Source organism: Toxorhynchites rutilus, chromosome 3 (assembly GCF_029784135.1).
Source record: "Toxorhynchites rutilus septentrionalis strain SRP chromosome 3, ASM2978413v1, whole genome shotgun sequence".
Lineage (NCBI taxonomy): Eukaryota > Metazoa > Arthropoda > Insecta > Diptera > Culicidae > Toxorhynchites > Toxorhynchites rutilus.
In genome coordinates, this window is record NC_073746.1 from 243,889,459 (window position 1) to 243,905,681 (window position 16,223).

The window sequence follows — 16,223 nt, forward strand, 5'->3', positions numbered from 1 at the left end:
GGGAAACAACACGTGTACCTAAACCTCCTGCTAACCCAACGTGCTTATTGGCGAAATTTCGTGGGAGGTTTGTCACGAGAAACGTCAATGAAAAAATTATGGAAAGTGGCTCGAAACATGAGAAATCGCTCTTCAACGAATGAAAGCGAGGAATATTCACATCGATGGATTTTTAATTTTGCACGGAAGGTTTGTCCCGATTCCGTTCCCGTACAAAAAATTGTTCGAGATATTTCACAAGATAGGTGCGATCTTGATTCCGAGTTTTCGATGGTAGAATTCTCTCTTGCTCTCCATTCATGTAACAATTCTGCTCCGGGATCGGATAGAATTAAGTTCAACTTGCTGAAAAACCTCCCTGATGTGGCGAAACATCGCTTGTTGAATTTATTCAATCGGTTCCTGGAGCATAATATTGTTCCAGATGATTGGAGACAAGTACGAGTTATAGCTATTCAAAAACCCGGAAAACCCGCGTCCGACTTCAATTCGTACCGCCCAATAGCAATGCTGTCTTGTATACGGAAATTGTTGGAGAAAATGATCTTGTTTCGCCTTGATCGATGGGTTGAAACGAAAAGCCTACTCTCAGATACACAATATGGGTTCCGCAGGGGCAAGGGCACGAATGGTTGTCTTGCGTTGCTTTCTCCAGAAATTCAAATGGCTTACGCCGAAAAAAAACAAATGGCTTCAGTATTCTTGGACATAAAGGGGGCCTTTGATTCTGTTTCAATAGAGGTTTTGTCAGACAAATTACACTCTCGGGGTCTGCCGCCTCTATTGAATAATATGTTATATAACTTGCTTTGTGAGAAACATTTGAACTATTCTCACGGAGATTCGGCAGTAAGTCGGTTCTCTTACATGGGCCTCCCCCAGGGCTCATGTTTAAGCCCCCTTTTGTACAACTTCTATGTAAGCGACATTGACAATTGCCTTACACAAAATTGCAGCCTAAGACAACTTGCAGATGATGGAGTGGTGTCTGTCGTAGGATCTAACGAATCCGACCTGCAAGGACCCTTACAAGATACTTTGAACAATTTTTCAACCTGGGCCATTGGGCTAGGGATCGAATTCTCCACGGAGAAAACAGAGATGGTGGTTTTTTCTAGGAAGCATAGACCAGCAAAACCAAAGCTTCAACTTTTGGGTAAACCGATCACTCATGCTATGTCATTCAAGTATCTTGGAGTCTGGTTCGACTCCAAATGTACTTGGGGGGCCCATATTAGGTATCTGAGTAAAAAATGCCAACAAAGAATAAACTTTCTCCGTACAATTACCGGCATCTGGTGGGGAGCCCATCCCGAAGATCTTATAATGTTGTATCGAACAACTATTCTCTCAGTGATGGAGTATGGCAGTTTCTGTTTTCAATCAGCTGCCAAAACACACCTCATTAAACTCGAGCGAATTCAGTATCTTTGTCTCCGTATCGCGTTGGGATGTATGCCCTCAACGCATACCATGAGTCTCGAGGTTTTGGCAGGCCTACTCCTACTAAAAGATCGCTTCAATTTATTATCTCTTCGGTTCTTCATCCGGTGTAAGGTTATGAACCCATTGGTGATCGGAAATTTTGAGCAGCTGATCGAGCTAAATTTTCACTCCGGATTCATGAGTTCATATCATGAATTCATCTCCATGCAGGTTGATCCTTCTTCTTATATTCCCAACCGTGTTTGTTTCCCTGACTACATCAATTCCTCTGTGCATTTTGATCTGTCCATGAAGCAAGATATCCATGGATATTCAGATTACCAACGATCGAGGATCGCTCCAACGATCTTCGATGAAAAATATAGGGGTATCAATTGTGATAATATGTACTTTACTGATGGGTCCACTATAAATGAGTCCACAGGATTTGGAGTGTTCAACGAATTTTTTAGCACCTCACACAGTCTTCAGAATCCTTGCTCAGTGTATATTGCTGAATTGGCAGCAATTCATTGGGCGCTGGACAGCGTCGCCTCACGACCTGTTGAACACTATTACATTGTAACGGATAGTCTTAGCTCTGTCGAAGCTATCCGTTCAGTGAGGCCGGAAAAGCACTCGCCGTACTTCCTTGAGAGAATACGAGAATTTTTGAGTGCTTTATCCAGACGCTGTTATGTCATTACCTTTGTGTGGGTCCCTTCTCATTGCTCAATTCCGGGTAATGAGAGGGCTGACTCATTAGCAAAGGTAGGTGCGATTGAAGGCGATATTTATCAGCGTCAAATCGCCTTCAATGAATTTTACTCTTTAGTCCGTAAAAATACCATCGCTAACTGGCAACGTAAATGGAACGAAGATGAATTGGGCCGGTGGCTTCACTCGATTATCCCTAAGGTTAGCCTCAAACCATGGTTCAATAGTCTGGACTTGAGTCGGGACTTTATTCGCACCTTCTCCCGACTCATGTCCAATCACTGTTCGTTAGACGCGCTACTCTTTCGTTTCAATCTGGTCGGCAGCAATATCTGCGTTTGTGGCCGAGGTTACCACGACATCGAACACGTTGTTTGGTCGTGTGAGGTGTATCTTGTTGCCAGATCGAATTTAGAGAACTCCCTTCGGGCTAGAGGAAGGCAGCCCAATGTGCCGGTGAGAGATGTGTTGGCTCGGTTAGACCTTGATTACATGTCCCAAATATATGTTTTCCTTAAAGCTATCGATGTTCGTGTGTGATTATCCTTATATCCTTATACCCTCCATTTCTTCCTTTGTGAGTAATTGGTCCGCTTGCTATAAACAGGAGAATGAAATGTAAATTCACAACTGATGTACGAATAGATTTAAGAATTGAGTGTGTGTGATTATCAACATTGTAATAATTTCCTTATACCCCATCCTTTTCCTGAGAAAAATATGTCACCCTTTTAATCTCGAGTCCACCGTGAGTAATCGGTTTCCCACATTACTAACCATAGATTTAAGAAAATTGTTCATATATATAGTTTTAAAAATATATTTAAGATTTCGGCTCCTTTAAACTTATGTAACTGAGCCTGTAAAAATAAACGAATTTATAAAAAAAAACTGTTAGGCTTGGTGGAGAAGTGCGTTGGGCTTTTATATTTTTATGTTTTTTCATGTTGTTGCATCCAAAAAGTATTTGGGTAAGGACGAGACTGCACAAAGAACACTTACTTTATATGAGAACATCTTTAACACGTTCGTCGCCCAACGCGACGTTTTTGAGTTTCTTGCAGGGCCAAACTTGCGAATAAATTATTAAATGAAGATCAAACTCAGTTTGTGGATAACTTTTACATGATCTAGCAATGTTTGTTTTCAAACACATGCCAAAGTAATATCAAATGGGTTTTGCCAAAAACTGCAGTACAAACCATTCGTACTATAAATTAATAAAAATTATAGTATAAACAGTATAATATTATGGTTATGATTTTATTATTTTTCTTCATATCCTATAGTTACAATTTAGGTGCCTATTCTATCAAATCCCTTCTAAAAATCCAATTCAACTTGAACAAGGAAAGTGTCACCCATATCTGGGTGACGGGGCGACGAAAGAGTTAAACGCTGGAGAGATCGTTTTCAACTACTTTGAAGAAAATCAAAATTATCTGACTGTAACCTTTTTAGAACGTCTATTTACGAAAAATAATCATCAAAATCAAAATCACCATACAAAATTATCTCGAAACGCATCTTCTGAGAATAACAGCTCATTGCCGTCTTCAACACCTGTTAAACGAAACGAAAGCGGTGAAGCTGAATAAAACGAAATGATATGAGTTGATAATAATGAAATTTTAATAACATTTTCAACAGGTCAGTAATTATACCTTAATTTTAATGATGTATAAATGCTATTTTGTTATAATTTATCTTATGTTGATAAAAAATATTTTTTTTTTCAAATATCCGGTATCCGGCTGAATAGACCGGATAACGGATAATTACCGGATATCCGTTTCATCTCTAATTAGTATACTGCTTTGCTGTGGTGGCTGAAAGTAAAGAAACGGCCGCAAAGGGTTGATACTGATTTCAATACAGACTTTCTGAGAAAAAACACAGATAAAAAGATTTTTTGAGACCAAAAACACAGATTTTATTATGGCAACTCTGCCGCCGACCCGCCGTCGGAGGCGGCAATCTCTCGGAACCTGTGTTTCACTAATTGCCTTTCTGAAGCAATGCACTTTTTCCAACGAGCAATTCAGTCATCACTTTTTATAGCTGTATTCAGGAATTGCAGTCGGTTCATGCAGTGAATTCGTTTTTATGTCTTCAATGCCGTCAGAACGGGTCCCACGAATCGATGATTTGAGTTCCGGAAATAGGAGAAAGTCACACGAGGTCAATTCTGGAGAGTACAGGGCTCGTTCAATCACATTCGTGCCATTTTTGATCAAAAATTCGTTCAAAATAACCGATTGATGAACTGGTGCATATCGTGATGCAAAATCCAATTGTTATCTTGCCATAAACATGGCCGTTTGCGACGTTATACTCTTTATTGACCATTTTGACTCTCCAAAAGGAGTTCCGTATGGACAACACCACGAGTATTGAATAAAACAGTCAGCATTACCATCATTTTTGTTCGACTTTGACGTGGTTTTTTCGGGTCGACTCGTTTGCAGCGATCCATGGTGATGATTGTACACTCGTTGAATGTCATACTCGTACACCCATGTCTCGATTCCGGTAATTATGCGTTGAATGAACGTGGGATCAGAATTTGATCGTTCAAGCATATGTTCAGCCACTTGATTACGATAAAAAATTTGAAGAAAATTGAACTCTTTTGGCACTAGCCGGGCTGAGACTTTTTTTATGCCCAAAATATGCTGAGATATTTAATCCACGTGCTATCTATCTCACACTTGAATGATGCTTTCCGAGCTTTCCTTTTGTTTTGTCGATATTTCGCCGAGCGAAAAAAAGGTAACTTGTTCTTAATCACGCTGTGAACGAACTCAATGACAGATCGCGCTCAAAATTGACATTAGGAAGATTTAAAATTATTGATTTCCGGAATGCAAAACATAAAGATTCCTCAAACCCCTGCTACGAACAAAATATAAAAAGAAATGATAGCTATTTGAAGCGCATCTTCTGAAGGTTGAAGCTTTCTTATTAATCATACAGATTCTTTGATTGTGGCGCCATCCCTAATTAGTCTTGAAAACTTGATAAATGATGTGATGAATTCGGCAGACATGTCATGTCGATGAAAGAATATTTAAGTACAAATCAATCGATCTGTCATACCCATAATCCTCTGTAACACTCGTCACTACATATGTGAACAACAACGAGTTGAATCAGTTTCGAAATCTACAAAATCATCCGAGCAACAGAAATGCGACACCTTGCATGAAATGCATTTTTCTTTCCGTCATAAAGCCGAACGACATTCGGAATGACTCCATTCTTGTCCCTCGCAATGGATGTGACAACAATTTAATAAAACACGCCACATTTGTTTACGGCTTGACACATGTTTTTCTGGGCCACAGAAAATAGGGAGAGCGAAAAAAATGCACCCATGAACAAATAAAGCAATCGAAGTGCAATATGTTTCAGTCCTTTCAAAACAGTTTTATTTCTACTACTCTTGTTACAAATTCATTCTCAATTTACCTCGTTTCACCCAAAAATTTATTGACAGTCAGGAAAAGCGCGCGCCCTTTTGCTTCCTCAAATAAAACCTCACTCTGGCGACGCCGCAGAAGGGTGTCCGCACAATCTTGATTCTCCGCCGAGAAGTACCGAGTAAGGCACGGGTAAAAAGTCCACCAAAAAAGGGGAAAAATCTTTTTTTCCTCGTAAATTGAAGCTAAACAATTCCGCCTGACAACAATAAAAAAGCAATTTCTAACCTCAAATGTAACATTAATTAACACTTTCCGCCGGTGCTCGCGACATCGGCCAAATGCACGCCCGGTTCCTAACCTTGCTTCGAGTGATTCTTTCGGATCACTTTGATTTTTCCTTTTCGTTCCCATTGTGTTGTTATTGCGTGTTTACTCTCTTGACAAAATACCAACAACTGCGCTGACAGACCCCCTTTCGTCGAGCGCACCCAATTGCTGCCATTTGTTGAAAATGCAGGAAAACAGAGAAATGGTTCCAATTGAGTGAGTGGAGAAAAACGGTGTAAAAGGATTTAATTTCATAACCTGTCAACGATTGTTTCGGCTCGGTAATTCAATATTATTTATGTCCTTCGAATGATTGTTTCTCTCGTTGATTTACCGGCGGAAAACCCCATTTATATATAGTCATATGAATATTCTTGTCTACGGCGGAGGGTGGGAAGCCCTCTTAATTTGTTGCGCATAAGTTTACCACATTTTTTTTTATCCTAGACGTTGGTCATAATTATCCAAAGCTCGGCTAATAACCTGCAATCTCCAATTATCGATTATCGTCATCGCGACGACCATCGGTGAAGGCGATAAATTAATTAATCCTGATCGGTGATGGCAAATGCGAGCCCACCCCGTTTTCCTCAATAATCGGCGTAAAATTAATAGCCTTAATTGAAACGTGTAAATTTATCGCAGACAATCAACCGCACACATTGTGACAAAATGATAATTTTTTCTTCACGACAAACGCCACAAGCTTACCCTCCGGTGCTGGAGTGTTTGCGAAGAACAGGGCAGCAATTCGGGAGGAACCATGGGAAATAGGCGTTGCATTGGTTCTGTCTCAGGGAATACACCATTAGAAGTACTAGGTTGAACCGAAGACTAGCGATAATTCGACTCTGATCATTGATCGTGTATAGAAGAAGCGCATAATCCGTCCGCTGGTTGTGTGGTTTGTCTCGTTTTGTCCTCGCTCCTCTCCTGCTTGGTGCCGGAACGGATCCAGTTTTCCAAAGCGGAGGTTTGAAGACCCGTTTAAAAAATCTCTCGGAACCCAACAGCATTAAATCAGATCATTAAATTTATGTGAAGTTTTCATAAACCCAAAATTCGTTACCAGTTATTGTTGTACACACTTTCTGGAGAAAATTTGGATCGTCGTGGACATATTCCAACAGTTCCTTAGCAATTTTAATGCGATGCTGTTTTTCCTTGGACCAAAAGCGTATTCCGCCACCGGGTGTTGGAAATTGGAGAAGATTACAAAACATTCAACTCGATATAGATCATGAAATGAAAACGAAAACGAAATTTACAAAATTCAATTTAAAAAATCGAAAATTCACCATTTCTCTTTATTCATCTTTACAAGCTATCTAAAATTTGAATAAAAAAAAAACATTCGAAAGTTCAAAAATCGAAAACTAAAAATACGGAAAATTACCTATATTTTTTTGTCTTTATGTTTAAAATAAAAAAAAACGAATTTAAATTAGTAAAATGGAAAAATGAAACATCGAAAATTTTTTTTTGAAAATTAAAAAAGTAAAACATTCAAAAATCCGAAGGTTAAAAAAATATTGAACACAAAAATAAAAAATAAAAGTTAAATTGGAAAAATAGTAGCAATAATAGTAGCAAAATCGAAATTTAATAATTAAAAAACTAAAAAACTGAAGAACAATACAGTTTATATTTTATATTCTAAATGTGCAATTTGACGTTTTCAAAATAGAAGAATTCTCTCTGTTGCCTAAGAACCTGAGAGAGAGGAGCCAGCTGAATGACAGATAGTTTGTTTTCTTCTTATTCTTTTTGCGCTTTCTCATCAAGAAAATTCAAATCGGACAATTTCAATCAAGCAAGTTGTTGTCATTCATCTATGAGAAAAGTGTTCAAACTTGACGTGAATCTTTGTTTGTGAGTACATTTGTGCGTTTTTATCCTCGATTTGGTTTTTGACGTAGGACTACGTCTAACAGGAATATATGGGGGGAAAACGAAAATTTGAACACTGATCATGTGGGATATAATGAAAGATGTACTAGGTCAGCCCACATCATGGCACCACACACCACAGCATCGGCCCACAAGTTTCTTTTACTTCTGACTATTTCGATATAGCGGTCCTGAAGAATTATTTCGATAATTTCTAAAACAATATCCGAAATAATAACAAACAAATTTTTATGATTCCTTTGCCAGATGAGATCTTGTGTGAATTTATGGGTGTTTTGGGCTCATTTGTGACTTTTTCCGATCGTTCATTCAGTTTTCGCGAATTTAGTCATGGTTTCCGGATTAAAAGTCAAGCTGGGCGTGAAGAAGGCATTTTCCAGCGGCGAGAGCAGTTTTCTTCGATTGAAAACAAAAGGTGTTTCGAATGTTTCGTTTTGCGGCGGTTGCTATCACTACGCTGCCAAAACATTACCGGTTCGGTTCGGATTACTGTAGCCGTTCAGCGAAAGGTGGTGCAGAAACAAATTTGTGGATTATTAATTTGGGAACGATGTTTTTCACAGCATTTGAGATGAAGTTTTGCTCTTGGCACCAAACAATCAACATGCTAATGTTGAGGGTGAAGTTTTATAGCTCCACTGCTTTGATAATGGTTTGCGCATTTAGTTTGTCTACATTACATCTGCACTGTATATAAATATGAAACAATGAATTACGTATTTAGAGCTTGTTTTTTTGAAGAGAAATAACTTGACCTAAATCGATTTGCGGCACGTGGTGGGGAGCTAATCCGGGAGATCTCATAACACTTTATAAAACAACTATTCTATCCATTCTGGAGTATGGCTCTTTCTGCTTTCTCTCAGCAGCTAAAAGTCACCTTCTAAAACTGGAACGAATTCAATATCATTGTCTGCGTATAGCTCTTGGCTGTATGCACTAAACGCATAACATGAGTCTCGAGGTTCTGGCAGGAGTAACTCCTCTACAGAACCGATTCTGGGAACTTTCTCTCAGAATACTGGTGAAATGCGGAGTCACGAACACACTTTTGATTGAAAACTTTGAAAAAAATCTTCATCTAAATATACAATCTCGGTTTATGAGAATTTACCACCACTATATTTCGTCAGATATTTGTCTTCCATCGTTTACTCCAGACCGTGCTCACTTCACCATCAGCAGTTCCTCAATTGAATACGATCTGTCGATGAAACAAGCAATACTTGGAATCTCAGATCAGCTTCGATCAACTTACATTCCCCGTATATTTAACCGAAAGTACTCAAAAGTCAATTGCATGAAAAGATACTTCACTGACGGGTCTCGCCTCAATGGATCCACTGGCTTCGGTGTTTTCAATGAAAATTCGAGCGCCTTCCGTAAACTGCAGGAACCTTGTTCCGTTTATGTTGCTGAGCTGGCAGCAATCGACTTCGCATTGGGGATGATCTCCAACAAGCCTGCAGACCATTACTTCATTTTCTCGGATAGTCTCAGTTCGCTTGAGGCTCTCCAGTCGATGAGAACTAGTAGGCACCCATCTTATTTCCTCACAAAAGTGAGGCTGCAGATGAGTGCACTGATCGAAAGATCTTATAAGATAACCTTTGTATGGGTCCCCTCTCATTGCTCAATTCCTGGCAATGAGAAGGCGGACACTCTAGCAAAGGTGGGTGCCCAGGAAGGCGAATTGTTTGATAGACAGATTTCATACGATGATTTTTTCCAATTACTGCGTCAGAGTTCCCTCTTGAGTTGGCAAACCGATTGGGACACTGGAAGTCTTGGGCGGTGGTTATATTCAATTATTCCAAATGTTTCTTCGAGAGCGTGGTTCAAAGGTTTGGACGTAAGTCGTGACTTCATTCGTGTAATGAGTAGACTTATGTCCAACCACTACTCGCTAGATGTGCACCTCCACAGAATAAATCTTGTTCAAAACAATGTCTGTCGGTATGGAAACGGTTACGATGACATCGATCACCCAGTTTGGCAATGTACGGATAATTACGCAGCCAGAGAGTACCTTTTGAATGCCCTTGAGGTCCAAGGAAGACAACCCTATGTTCCTGTTAGAGACGTGTTGGGAACTCGCGACATCTGCTATATGCAGTTGATCTATATGTTTGTGAAACGGTCTAGTATAAGAATTTAATGCTTTTGTGTGTTTTTTCTTTTTCGTTATTAGTTTGTTTGTCTTGTCCCCTCATCTCACCGTCGCCCACCCTCGACAGCTAGTCGAACACCAGATGCTATCCCTAGTCATTATGCACAATGCTACAGTGCGTGCGGCAACCCTCGGTTGAGACAATGATACCTCATATCCATATCCCTAACCTGACCCGTCCCACAAAAATTGTTGCCCCTCTAACCTCGAGTAAACCGCGAGTAATCGGTCGAAACCTACTAAACATAGATTTAAGATGAAATTTTTGTATAAACAAAACTTGAGTTAGCGGCTCCGCAAAGCTTATGCGATTGAGCCTTACAAATAAACGAATTGGAAAAAAAAACTTGACCTAAATTCGAACAAATAAAAATAAACCAATATTTATATTTTTGACAACCCTTGGCGTAGTCCTACGTCCCTCCGGTTATGTCCCCGATATTACCGCAGCGTATGTGGAATATATTATTTTATTAGTTTCTACCAGGTGCATTTTGAGGAAAGTTTATTTTTGTGTCTGATGGAAATAATAATAGGTTGACTAAAAAGGATGCAGTACCAACTGTTTGCATAGGCAGTGATCACGATTCGGAAGAAAATGAGAGTTATACTGCCAGTCTCTCGATGTCTTTTTCGTTTCTTGCTTATCGCTGGTGACCAATTCATATTCAAATTTCAAAATTGACATGCAGGTCGCTTATCAAGGCAGTAGAAGCACTGAAGGTCCAATCGAATTGACCGATAGTGTTCCGTTTTCAACAGAAGTTAGATTCATGTATTATAAATCCGCCTATTGAGAGCCACAAACGATGAAATTTATAAGTAGCCACAAACCCATTTTCTACAAAACCAATGCACAGTCCGCGCACGATATTCAATTTCACATTCCATTCGACCATGATACAAACGACAAAATTCCAAAATAATCCTACCGAAGCAGAACGAACCACATAGAGAAAAAGCACTAAAACAATAACAACAGTAACATCATCGCAGTCACGTCATCCCCACTGCGCATCAGCCCATCAGTGGGCAATGAAGTAAAGCAGCGTAACGAAGTGAAATCATTCCTTTCCAAACAGTCAGAGCGAACACGTCCTAACGTGAAAGTGCAAGAGAAAAATACCAGAGAAATATAGAGAACTTTTAACCTACAAATTGATAGTTTATTTCTAGTAAGTGTGTGACCATTGTTGTCGGCGGGTTTTCCTCAAACCGCCCGAACAGATAGTGAAGGTGAACCAATCAGTCTCGTCCACAAAACTAAAAGGTGTGATATAATTAGCTTCACCATATCAATCTTGAGCAGCGATAACATAATCCAACCGCTATACAATCATAATTGAGTGGATTTCCAAGCTGGCACCTGCTTATACAGATTTTTGTGATTTCAATAGCTTGCTTTCAAAGCAATTTTTGAGCTATTGAAACTAGTTTTTGGATCAATAACTAACAAACATAAAACGCGTGGACATTCTATCTTTCGAATTACATACCGGTTAACGCGGTTAACATACCATTTCTATCAACTAACAATGCTCGAAATCCTGTTTCTCTAATGTAACGCTCTCGTTCTTGAAGCTTTGAACTTACACCCCAGTATAGAAATGAAAGATGTAGTCCGACGTCAAAATCATTTTCACAAAAAAATTCTTGCAAAAAAATGTTATGTTAAAGTTTTCTACATATTTCAATACTTCCCCTTGGTTCACCGTGACTGGTTCGCGCTGACATAAGGGCGATCACAACAAACACGAGCTGGCTCCTCTCTCTCAGCTAAGAACTACTTGACATTTCCGCCGTCGCGTGCTGAAATATCAGATATATTAAGGAAAATTTGACGTATGAATAACCGCTGGTTTATTTTGATTAGAAGGATGCACTGAAAACAACAATTCTAAAGAATTCAACTGAAGAAGGAAATTGACTGAGGAGATCGAATTCAAATTTTGTTGAATGAATAGCGCAACATATTGCCAGGTCGATGGGTTCTAAAGAGTTCTCTCAGTTACCTTCTCAGGTTTCCAAAAGATAAATCACCGCCGTCGTGAATGAAGTGTGATACAGAGTACGCACGATGAGTAACGGAAAATATCGTCGGATCGAATGGTTTTAGTGCAATTCTCTCGGTTACCTTCTCATATTTCTCAAAGATAACTTTCCGCCGTTGTGATTCGGGTTCGATAAAAAGTGCGCACAATCAATACCTAATAGAATATATGGCCAGTCCAATTAATTTTACACGTTTCCCTTGTCAGGTTACCTAAAGATCATAAGACATGAGATTTTCGAATTTTCGTCGATTGTTCGATAGGTCTCGTTCACAAAATCACATCACTTACCTCGGTGAATTCTGTTCGCTACCTCTCCCCACTAACAACTATCCCTTCCATGATAATCGCAAGGGAACCACGATATAGAGATGGTCCTTCTAGCCGCGATTATCCGTAGAAACGTGACAACGTGACCGGCGTCGTTATTGAGTTAACTCTTCATAAAGCCGTGGAAACTAGGCAAGAAATTGACTCAAACTTCAGAAAACATAATTCTTACGTGAGGAGGAACACACATTTTCCATTGATAAATAATAAACTATTGAAACAGTAAAGAAAATGATGGAAATATAGTTACCACTACCCGTTAACCCCAAAAACATGGATTGCTGCTGCCTTGTAAGCTCACTTTATTGCGCTTTTGGTTATGCAAAAATTGAAACAATATTTCTAAAGCTGCGAAAAAAATATATTTTTATATAGACTTACAAAGCAAAAAATGAAAATTTGATTTTATCATCAAATAAACCATTTATTTAATTGAAAAAACTGCTTCTCCTTCTCCTTCTCCTTCTCCTTCTTCTATTACTCGTGTCATTTTTATTTTATTATACTGATTTGAGTTTGACGAAAGCTGAATTTTGAAAAATGATCCAATGCATGGTATGATTAAAATTGATTAAATTTACTAGAGATCTAGAGATCGCCCGAAACTATTCATGATAATTCAAGGCATTGAAATCAAAGCTTGTACCACATAAACTAAAATATGTTAAATAATCGGCTCCAAATCCATCATGTTGACGTAGGACTACTTCTTCAAGTAAGAGTACCACATCAGAAAACATGCCACGTTTTTGCCGGAAACGAATTTTTATTATCCGCACAGCAATTGAATCGGAATTCCTGTAGAATTTGTTTCATATGTTGTTCATGACAATTGCCAAATTCGTAAATCGTTTGAATTGACAGAAATGGGTAACACTCACATCATTTCACACATTTTCATACGTTCTGGCATTTATTTGTCCTCCTATTCGTGCGGTCTGTAACAAGCATCTAATGTACCTGTGTGGTACAGTTAATAATTCATAATTATTTAATCACCTACCGAGCAACCAAACAGATGACGTCGATCATCGACGCATTCTAAATAGCTTTTCTCAAAATCAAAAGTTAGAGAGAATTTTCCTAAATGGCCTTTTACAAGGCAAGAAACGAATGATCTTTCAAATAATACAAAATGACGACAAAAACAAAGGAGAGGTACAGTTTCATATACCACAACCATTGCAAATAAGTCGCGCGTAAATCGCTTGCTCGGATTGAAAATGCAGTGCAGAAGAAGGGGTGAAGTGAAAAATTGCAACGTTTGCTCCGCCTTCGCAAATCTAACTTGTGATTTCATTCTTTTCTTGCTTCAACCAGCAATTTTGTTGTTGCACCGCTCTGAAGTTTTTTTTTTATTTGTATGTCAAACTCATAAGTCCATGACCTATGTAACATGTTTCATAAATTTGATTCATAATTGATTTATTCTAGTATTACATCAGCTTCTAGCGATTGAGTTTTGGAATTAGTTGGACAGCAACATATTTCACGCCCAAAAATCATGTACTACATGGGCTGAAAAGTCCCGAGATTTTTTACCGATGGCGCCACTGAAAAATAAACAAGATTCATTTCGAGAGGTTCATCTGTCCCTAGCTTATGTGTGAAGTTTCATGACATTCCGTTTATTTGTGTCGGTACCTGACCATTCGTATAGAAAATGGAAAAAGAGGAATATCGAACATTGTTTTTTGATGGGAAAACTCCTGAACAATCAATGCAGTGGTTGACGAAATGATATTCCACTTCTGCTCTTTCGAGAACATCAGTTTATCGGTGATTTAGTGAATTTGAAATGGGCCGTACAAGCACCGCAAATGCACCTCACTCTGGAAGGCCAAAAGAGGCTACGAATCCAGAAATCGTAAAACAAGTGCATCGACTCGTATTCAACGATCATCAAGTGAAGTTACGCAAGTTAGCTGAGGCCGTAGGCATTTCAAAAGAACAATATAAAGGGTGTGTCACATCAAATTGCATCACGGAAAAAACGCTGTAGAAATTTAATTTTTAGGAATTATATCTTCATCTTTCGCTTATAATCAGATAAGAGTGTATAGATCACGTTGGCCATGCTTCACTGTCAATTTTTCGTAAATTTGGAAAAATGTCGTCGAACGAAAAAGAGCGTCGTGAATTAATCCTGCGCACTCATTTCGAGAATCCGGAGTTGTCACATCGGGACATCGGTAAGATGCTGTGAATCGTCCAATCCACGGTCAGCAGAGTACTAAAACGATATTTCGAGAACCTAACCATCGACCGGAAGGTGAAGAACGGCAAAAATGGATGCTCCGTCAGTGAAAAAGATCACAAGCGCGTAGTTAAGCAATTTAGACGTGATCCGAGAAGTTCGGTCCGGGATGTCGCCAATAAGCTGAATTTGTCAAGTTCATTCGTCCAGCGGGCCAAGCAGCGGGAGGGTCTGCGTACATACAAGGTTCAGAAGGCTCCTAACCGCGACGAAAGGCAAAACATGGTGGGGAAGACGCGAGCCCGGAAGCTGTACACCGGAATGCTGACGAAGCCGCATTGCCTGGTAATGGACGACGAAACCTACGTCAAAGCGGACTTTCGTCAGCTGCCGGGCCTGTTGTTCTTCTCCGCAGAGGACAAATTCAGCGTTCCGGAGGCGATTCGCAAGCAGAAACTATCCAAGTTTGACAAAAAGTACATGGTGTGGCAAGCGATCTGCTCTTGCGGAAAGAGGAGCGCCCCCTTCGTGATGACCGGCTCTGTAAACGGGCAGGTTTACCTTAAGGAGTGTCTACAGAAGCGCTTACTACCACTATTGAAGCAGCACGAGGGCCCGACCATCTTCTGGCCAGATCTCGCTTAGTGCCACTATTCAAAGGACGTGTTGGAGTGGTACGAAGGTAATAGGGAGGGGTGATATCTGGAGAATATGGCGAGAATGTTCCAGTGTAGTGTTTCCAGCTGAGTTTTAAGGAGTTGAGCTACATGTGGCCGAGCGTTGTCGTGCAACAAAATCACCCTAGCGTGGTGATCGTACTCATATTGCGACTTTTTTTCCTTCAATGCTCAACTGAAAGGCATAAGTTGTGTTCGGTAGCAAACTCCTGTGAGGCTTTCATCTGATTTTAACTGTTCGTAACACACGAAGCCGAGTTTGTCCCATCGAAAACATAACATGAGCGTCGAACCAGCTGGATGGATGGTTTGTTTGTCGATGTTGCTCTATGACCGTGGTAACCCCACGTTTTTATTAAACGGTTTTATTTAGCTTCACCAGTTTGTCTGTGTGTAACTTTGTCACTTTGTCTGTAGCGCTGTCCCACATTAATACAAATTTGACCTCATTCCCGTTGACCGATTGATCTGAAATTTGGAACACAGCTTTATTTCTGCAGTCAATATGAAACTGCATATTCCATTATTTTGAAAGTTCAAGATGGCGGCCGCTACAAAATAGCGGATTGGATATTTTCTCAAAACTTCATCAATATGGCTATCAAATGAAAGGGCTTGACTAGTAGAATACCAAAAATGGCCACCACCACAAAATGGCGCCATATAATTTATTTTTCAAAACCCCATCAATATGGGTATCAAATGAAATCGATTGACTGGTAGAACACAGTTATTTATGTAAAATGTAAGTCGAAATAGTAATCACAAAAAAATGTTGATAGTTATGCCTATTATAATAATTATAAAACCTTTAATATTAGGAGCCCCTGATATAGCATTCCCACGAATAAATAATATAACATTTTGACTTCTCCCTCCCTCTATTACTTTACTACTTTCAAGCAGAATAGTTGAAAATGGGTCAGGAACCAAAAAATTTAGAACACACCTTTATCTCTACTGTCATTATAAAACTGCATATTCCATTTTAGT